The sequence below is a fragment of the Trichechus manatus genome, unplaced genomic scaffold (genome assembly GCF_000243295.1).
Source record: "Trichechus manatus latirostris isolate Lorelei unplaced genomic scaffold, TriManLat1.0 scaffold00060, whole genome shotgun sequence".
Lineage (NCBI taxonomy): Eukaryota > Metazoa > Chordata > Mammalia > Sirenia > Trichechidae > Trichechus > Trichechus manatus.
Window position 1 is genome coordinate 7,724,241 of NW_004443996.1, and position 9,256 is coordinate 7,733,496.

At 43.2% G+C, this 9,256-nt stretch overlaps 1 pseudogene; it reads right to left on the reverse strand.

Annotated features, from left to right (window-relative positions):
• Positions 1-9,256, reverse strand: part of LOC101351419 (heterogeneous nuclear ribonucleoprotein A3 pseudogene) — a 24,367-nt pseudogene that overhangs the window by 3,427 nt on the left and 11,684 nt on the right.

Here is a 9,256-nt window from a genome sequence, read left to right on the forward strand (position 1 = left end):
GGACAGTTTAACTTCTTCATTACCAATTTGGATGTCCTTTATTTCTTTTTCTTGCCTTATTGCTCTAGCTAGAACTTCTAGCACAATGTTAAATAGGAGTGGTGATAAAGGGCATACTTGTTTTGTTCCTGTTTTCAAGGGGAGTGTGAACAACAATTTTATTGACTGTATTATAATCATCAAAAGTTACAAAAGCAAATCATCTCTTTTTTCCACTTAGCCTGTCTTCTATAAATTCTATGGTTTCAATTTTGCCATACTTTTCAAAGTAGTTTTTCAAATTATATTCTTCTGTATTTTCTTTAATGCCACCAATAAAAATTTTCTTCACTGTTAGATTGGCACCAGGCTTTACAGAATCCTCTCTAGAAACAGCTCTCTTTGGTTCCACTACATGACTAAACAGATAATTTCTTTTATAAGTATCAGCTGAAAGTTCATTCCTATGAGATGGAGGTTAAAGATGTCCCAAATGTCTAACTTTTCCAATGTGTAACTTTTCTGTACCACTCCATCATCTCTGACATCATCTCTGACAACTACTCCCTCTCGCCTCAGTACTCTCCCTCCTGCCTTTAGGTTTTCTAATTTCTTACAACATCTCACAGAACTCATGGATCATGTAAAGGAAATGGCTCATGAGGTTTTGGAGGCTGGCAAGTTCCAAATTCATGGGTCAGGCATAGATTTTTCCCTGGACCTCAGTATCTGCAAAAAGGCACTCAGGTTTCTCACTCCGTGGGCTGGGAAGCCCACTGCGCCTTCTCCTGCAGGTCTTTGCTGCTGGTTTCTGCTTCAAGTCTCTCCTTTTTTGGTGGTGGTGGTGTCTCCTCTTTGCTCTGGAATTGGATCTCTTTTAAGGCAAAACTGACCAGTCCCCTTGGTAGGCCACAGTTACCCTATCACTCAATCACTTGGTGAGAGTTGTAAGACCATGGGTATAAAGGCCACACACAAAAGTAATTAATCCACCACAGGCCAACCCTTGGTTTTTCTAACCATGGTTCTTTCATATTTGGAATTTAACTTCCCCCTTCCAATCATTTTACCAGTCCAGAACAGTCATTAACAATTAGTTCTTCAAGAAGGCAAAGACTCCAAAAGGTGTGTTTACTAAGGTACCAGCCATTCAGGTCTGCTGAAGGTTTCCATCTGATCTGGTCAGGTTCTCCAAAAGTCATCTCATCTTCACCCTTTCTGGCCTCTGGCAAAATTCAACTAAGAGATTATTCCCTTGCTCTGAGTCTCTCTTGAGATATCAGCATAATGTTAGCTTTCCCCCGCTGCATAATCCATTTATTCGTTCCTTTACCTTCACCTATTATTTCTCCTTACTTCCATTTGTCATTTACTTTTACCCAAACTTTTCCACCGTGGGAAGGAACATCAGGTTCAGCTGCTGTGCTAGTCCAGATTGCTGGTAGCAAAACCAGTCTAGAAAGTGTTTCCCCCTCAGTCCACCCCCATTCATGTTGGGTAGGGTTACATACGTACAACACTATTGGGCAATCTCACTCACTAGGCAATATGGCAGTATTCACTGTCAACTCAAATTTTGTCAGATGGGGGGAAGGTACAGTCCATCCCATCAGGCCCTTGGGAATTCTGGCATACATGTTCAGGGGTATAGTTACAGTCTTTTGCTTAAGGATCACCCCTCCTTCTGGCACCTGTGGCTACATTCCTTGTCCTGGAACTCCAGCACCTAGCAGGAAAAAAACATTTTTAGGTGATGTGGGGAAAAACTGTACAGTGGCACCAGCATCTTCCCTCACCCCCTTTCCCAGATCTCCCAGAGAAGCATAGGAATCTGTCTAGTGGTGACCCTCCCTTTGTCCCCTTCATGTTGAGTGTGAGCACACACTCATGAAGTCATGAGAGTCAGCTTTTCATGCTATTATCTTGCCCCATTTTGGATAACAAATTTTTCAGTTGCCCATTCCAATTCTCTATCAAACCATTACTCTGAGGGTGGTATGCAACATGGTATGTCCATTTAATATGATATTTCTTGGCCCATTGCTGCACCCTGTGGGCTGTAAAGTGTGTTCCTTGGTCTGATAAAATATAATTTGGTGGCCCAAATTGGTACAGTATCTTTTGTTCCAATCCCTTAATGGTATTTTTGGCATTTGCATCTGTCACAGGATATGCAAAGCCCAGTCCAGAGTAAGTGTCTATTCTCATGAAGACCCACTTGTAGCTGCCTGGTGCCACTGGTGTCATTTGTCAATATAATCAACTTGCCAGCTATGAGCAGTGCCTCCCCCCCGCCCCAGGGAATCTGCCCCATAGCCGTCTGCAACCTGTGTCTTTCTTGCTGGCAGACAGACCAGTCCTTATTAGCATTTTGTGCCTCAAATGGTGCAAGAGTAATGTGTCTAGATTCAGCCCATCTCTGCATTGCTGGAGCACCCCCATGTCCATCATTTCATGGACCCAATTGTACACCTCAAGTGAGCGTACCAACAAGTCCACTTGCTGATTCCAATCGTCTTCTGATCCAGGAAGGTGGTTTTTCATATGGGCATCAACAAGCCCTACTCTGATGTGCCTTCTAAGTTCCCAGAGTGCTTTCTATAGGTTCACAAGGATATCCTCTTAATAGTTCAATTGTCCATCTCCCATTTGCCTGTCCGTATAGCTAGGCCATTGGCCACCTCCCATGAATCAGTAAAGATCCAAAAATATATGTTCTCACCGTTGGGCAATTCTTCCATCACTGCTAGGAAGACAGTATGCAGTTCAGCCCATTGAACTGACTTGTTCTTACCTTCTTCAACCAGAGTCTTTCCATCTGCTGGTCTTAACGTAGCAGCTTTCCACATCGCATGTTGTCCATGTACCTTGGAACTGCCATCTGTAAACCAAGCAGCCTTCTGCTGGTCAGCAGAAAGTTTTTCATAAGGCACTGTCCATGTTGCAATGGGCTCTGGCAGCTTCTCAGGTGGTTTCAGGGTAGGATCTATGGGAAAAGAGGCTACCCACTCATGGATATGGTGAGTGGCTCCCTGCACTCCCCCAGTAGCTTGTTCTTGTATGAACCATTTCCATTTTATTATGAAACTATTTTGGACACCACCTTCCTTATTAGAGTGTTTCTCTGACATCACCCAAGCCATTATAGGTATTTCAGGTCTCATGATGATTTTATGTCCTTCTGTCATTGAGACAGTTTCAATCAACCTCCAAGAGCAGGCAAGTAATTGCCTTTCAAATGGCTTGTATCTTGCTGCAGTATCTGGAAACTTTCTACTCCAGAATCCCAGTGGTCACCATAGGACAGCATTCTCAGGTTTTTGCCATAAGCTCCAGTCTGAATAAGCACGTGCGGCAGACACCTCCCAAATCACGTCTGAATGTGGATCATAAGGGCTTAAAGGCAGGGAAAGTGAAACTGCATTTTGTAATTTAGATATACCTGCTGTTACTCTGGCCGCCATTCAAGTGCTGTTTTCTTCGGAGTGATTTTATGGATGGGGGCCAGCAATAATCCCGGGTGTGGAATATGCATTCTACAAAATCCAAATAAACCAACCAAACATTGGGCCTCCTGCTTAGCCCTAGGGGTAAGCAGCGACAACAACTTATTCTTAGTTGCCTGTGGAATGTCACAGGTAGCTCCTGCCCAAGTTATTCCCGAGAATTTCACCCTTTGGGCAGGTCCCTGAATTTTTGCTGGATTTACTAACCAGCCTCTGTTGGTCCTCTGGGCCAAAACTGTATTCAAATCAGCCCTACCATGTTCTTAGGTGTTTGATATTAACATAATATCATCAATGTAATGTATCATTATAGTTGAGATCTGTACCAAGTCCAAGTCTCTTCTAACCAAATGATGACAGTAAGCTGGTGAATTCAGGTAACCCTGTAGCAATGTATTAAAGTAAGCTGAGATCCTTCCCACATGAAAGCAAACTGTTGCTGGCTCTTTTCTGAGATTGGTATGGAGGAAAAGGTATTTTGCAAGATCAATCACTAAGTACCAGTCTCCTTTAGCCTGCTTTATTTTCTCCACCGCTGATACCATGCCTGGAACAGCTGAAGCCACAGGTGGCACTACTTTATTTAGGCCTCGACAGTCTACTGTCAGCCTCCATGAGCCATCTGCCTTTTTCATGGGCTATACAGGGCTGTTATACAGAGAATTTGTTGGCACCAATACTCCAGCCTTTAGCATGTCTTTAATCAAGGCAGTAATCTCCTTTTGTCCACCAGCTATCCTATAACTGTTTCAAATTAACAACGGGAGTGGGTTTGGGCAATTCTAATGGTTCCAATTTAGCATGTCCAATCAATATTGGCCCAAGGGCAGACTTACATGCCTTCAGTTTTACAATATCAGGTGGAGGGTGTGTTCCCCAATTAGACATAATATCCATACTAATAATACATTCAGGTAAGGGAGATGCAACTATTTTATACAAAATCTGTTTAAACATTCCAATTCTCACCCAAACTTTCACCTTAGTCTCATCAACAACTGCATCCCCATATACCCCCCAGTCTAACCTTAGGCTGCTTCAAGATTTTATTGACAGGTTTTGGAATTACAGTACATTGAGCTCCTGTGACCATGAGCCCCAAGGAGGTCTCTTCCCCACCCCCAGGCCATTCTACCCATACCTATGCATATGGCTTTGGGTCCCCTGCTGGGGCTGGACCAGAAGACCCTGGCCCCTTGTCAATCCTTATCTTGATCAACCAGCTGAGCCTCTGCTTTAAATGGTCCCAGTTGTGAATTGCCATCATTAAATACCTCCTGGTTGAGATGAATAGGACCGACTTATTTAGGCTTCTTTAACGTAGGGGGACCAGCAGAAATTTCCATTAGTCCACCCAACCGCCTGTAGTGCTGTCTTAGAACTTTTGTCTTAACTTCATCAATATTCACTATATTCATCCTATTTCTTTGTAACCATCTAAAGATCTCTTTCCAGCTGATGTAAGTTCTCTTCCCATTTCCTCTTTCCATTCTCCTATAAATCACCCTTATATTTCTTGCATCTGTAAGACCCATAGGGGGAAGTTGTGCCAACAGATGTGACAAGGTTTCTTGGATTGTTGCTTTGTTTCACAGTAGTAAGGTTACTTGGGGTGCCCATGTAGAAGGGGCTCCCCGATTACCATATCTACCATGACCTCTGTAAGGGGCATACTCATTGGATGAATATCATGATCAACATAAAGCCATTCCAGCACGGCTTGCATAAGCAGCACATCAACTGTTTCCTCTGGAGTGTTTCACTGGGTATTTAGAGGGGGAGAGGGGCACTTTCCTATCTCAGGGTAAACAAATCTCACTGCAGATTTTTTCCAGTCTATCAGGCTGTCCATCCCCTCTGTGTTAACCTGCTGAGTAAATGGATCTTGCATCATCATTCGTGACTGTTGCCTGATTAGGGTCTGGGCCATGGAGCAGTCGAGCCAATGAAACGTATTCCAAGGCAGAAAGAGTGAGAAGGTTTATTTAGGAGGTATCCACCAACAGGGAATCCAACAGCAACACAGGCTGTCTCTATGGAGTCCTGAAAGGCAATTTTTACATTAGAGCTTATATATAATTTTTACAAGAGTTAGAAGTGTCTTTTGGCACGTTGTCCACAGATGGCTGGATGAGTTACACATTACAAGATAACTACAAGAGACTCCTTATCAGGATAAAGAGACATATGCTGGACATCTCCTTATCAGGCTAAAGATTTACAGACTGGACATCTGGGCTTTAATCTCTATGTGTGGGTCGTAAGTCGCAGGTGGCCGGACAGAGCAAAACAGATTCATTAACAAAGGTATGTGGAAAGGAGAAGGCAGGCAGAAAAATCTTGTATGTTCATCAAGGTGCTAGTTATGTCAAGCTCTTAATCACCCATTTTGAAAAGGAGAAAACGTGCTGGGGAGTATTAGGGTCATATATTCCCCCTACTGAAGCATGAGTGGCCATATGTACCTGTCCCCAGTTTCAACCTATTCTTTTAGATCAGAGTTTCAGGCGAAAGGATTGGGCCTTCTGCCTGTGATGGGTATGAACCATCCGTTGAACCATCTGACTCAGGACAGAGAATTCCATCCCACATATAGGCATAAATTGGAGACAGCAACAGATTAACAGACCTATAACAAGCAATCCAATTCCACTAATGAAAAAGGTTTTTAGCCAGATAAAATCCAGCAGCCAGGAGGTCAGCCAAGAAAAATCAAATCCTTAATGAATCTTGTTAACAGGCCCCCAACTATAGATATCAAAATGTTGTAACTTTTTCTAAATAGTGAAATTTCTCAATGCCTCTAGGGGAGTACAAACCCCGATAAGACAGGACTTGAGGGCCAAGTTGGCATGTAACCCCCATCCAGACAGAAATCACTAATGTTTAACACTTCTCTAGCAATATAGACCCAAAAATTTTCATCTTTTAACAAGGGGTCAGGGGGAGAGTTTATCTCGGGGACAAGGATTCCCCAGGCGGAAGTCTCTCTGGTACCTAATAGTAATCCCATCCAAGCTAGCATTAAAAATATTTTTTTTTTTTTTACTTTTTAACCCTAGAAAGTCTTAACTTCAGCTGTCAATGCATTGGGCTTTCCACTCCTTGTCACTGTAGACTGGGCATGGCTTGACATGGGAATGATGGATCTATGGTTTAACTCCTGCAAGCTTCACAGCTGTGTGAGTGCTGAGTAGTACGGTGAAGGGTCCAGTTCACTTAGGATGTAACGGGAGGTCCTTCCACTTTTGAAGGAGCACCTTGTCACCAGGCTGGAAAGAGTGCACAGTTATCTCAAGAGGGAACTTCTGCTGGATCCACACTCAATGCCCAATGCAACTGGGAAAGAATTTTGGTTAGAGAAAGCAAATATTTAGACATCATTAAATTAGGGGGCTGGGTTGAGGGTTGTGGGGAGAGTTGGTTGAGACAATATGGTCTCCCATAAAGTATTTCAAGAGGACTTATTTTAAGTTTTCCCTGGGGTGCAATACGGACTCAGAGGAGGGCCAGTGGCAGAACATCTGTCCAGGGCAGCCTGGTCTCTTGGTACTGTTTACTAAGATGATGTTTTATGGTTTGATTAATTCCTTTAACCTTTCCACTAGACTGGCATCTTCATGCTGTGTGGAGTTTCCACTTTATTCCTAAAGCAGTCGAAACCTGTTGTATCACTGTGGATACAAAATGGGTGCTATTGTCACTACTGAGATCTCTTGGAAGCCCCAAGTGGAGGATTATTTCTTTCAGAAAGGTCTTGGTTACCTCTCTAGCCATCTTGATCTCGGAGGGAAAAGCTTCTACCCATTCTGAAAAAGAATCTACACAAGGCAGTAAATATTTTATCCGATGTTTAGTTCTGAACACTTCACAAAAGTCAATTTTCCATATTTCACCTGGAAAGTGTCCTGTTCTTTGAGGGCTAGAAATCCTGGTCCCATAAGTCTTTGGATAATGTCCTTTTCGTTCCAATACTATGGCCACTGCGTGAGGGGCAAACGTGAGAGTATCATGTCCCAGAGTAAATCTGTTAGCCTCTTTTATGATAATACTAGCTGTGGCAACTGCTCAGAGGCAGGCGGGCCAGCCTTTTGAGACAATGTCCAGATTTTTAGAGAAATCGGTAACAGGGCATCTCTATGGTCCCAACAACTGTGTTAATACACCAACGGCTACTCTTCTTCTTTCTTCTTATGTAATTCAAAAGCTTTTACATAATCTGGCACCCCTAGGGCTGGGGCTTTCATCAACTGGGATTTTAAGTCACTAAAGGCTCATTAACACTCAGGAGTCCCTTCAAAATGCTCTCTCTCTGCTCCCTGAGTAGCCTGATAGGTTGCACCAGGACCCCAAAATTGGTAATCTAGATGTGACAGAAATTCACCATTCCTAGGAATCCTCTGAGTTGTTTATGTGACTTAGGAGGCGCTGGGTGACAGATGGTTTCAAGTTTTTTTTTTTTTATTGTACATCAGGTGAAGGTTTACAGAACAAATAGTTTCTCATGAAACAGTAGTACACATATCATTTTATGACATTGGTTAACCCCACGACATGTCAACCTTCTCCCTTCTCGACCTTTTTTTTTTTTTTTTTTGGCGAAAATATACGAAGCCAGAGATACACCATTTCAAAAATTTCGACGTGCACAGTTCAGTAACATAGACTACGTTCTTCCAATTGTGCTGCTATTCTCACTTTACATGAAGGCTTACAGAACAAAATAGTTTCTCATTAAACAGTACACATGTTGCCCTATAAGAATGGTTAACAACCTCACAACACATCAACACTATCCTTAGTCAAACTTGGGTTCCCTGTCACCAGACTTCCTGTCCCCTTCTGCCTTGTAGCCCTTGTCCCTGGAATCCTGTGCCTCATTAGTCCCATTTGGCTTTATGGGGCTGTCCAATACCCGGCTGAATGGTGAACTTCAGAAGTGACCTCACCACTGAGCTAAAAGGGTGTCTGGGGGCCATACTCTCAGGGTTTCTCCAGTCTCCTTTAGGCCAGTAAATCTGGTCTTTTTTTGTGTGTGTGAGTTAGAATTTTGTTCTACATCCTTCTCCAGCTCTGTCCAGAACCCTCTGTTGTGATCCTGGGCAGAGCAATCAGTGGTGGCAGCTGGGCACCATCTAGCTGTACCTGAATCAGTCTGGTGGAGGCCTTGGTAGCTGTGGTCCATTAGTCCTTCAGACTAATCTTTTCAGTGTATCCTGTTCTCTTCATTCTCCCTTGCTCCCGAAGGGATGAGACCAGTGGAGTATCTTAGATGGCTGCTCGCAGGCTTTTAAGACCCTAGACGCTGTTCACCAAGGTAGAATGTAGAACATTTTCTTTATAAACTGTGTTACACCAATTGAGCTAGATGTTCCCCTAGACCATGGTCCCCACAGCCCTCCACCCAGCAATGCAGTCCCTCAGGAGTTTGGATGTATATATGGAGCTTCCATGACCTTTCCATGTACAAGTTGTGCTGGTTTCCCCCCTATTGTGTACTGTCTCACCCTTCACCCAAGATACCACTTATCTACTGCCTATTTAGTATTTCCCCGCACCCCTCCCATCCCTCATAACCAACAAACATTGTTACTTTTTGTGTACTTTTTTTTTTTTTTACAATACTGGTCTCATACAATATTTGTCCTTTTGTGATTGACCTATTTCACTCAGCACAATGTCCTCCAGTTTCATCCATGTTATGAGATGCTTCACAGATTCATCATTGTTCTTTCCTGTTGCATACTACTGCATTGTGTGTATGTACCATA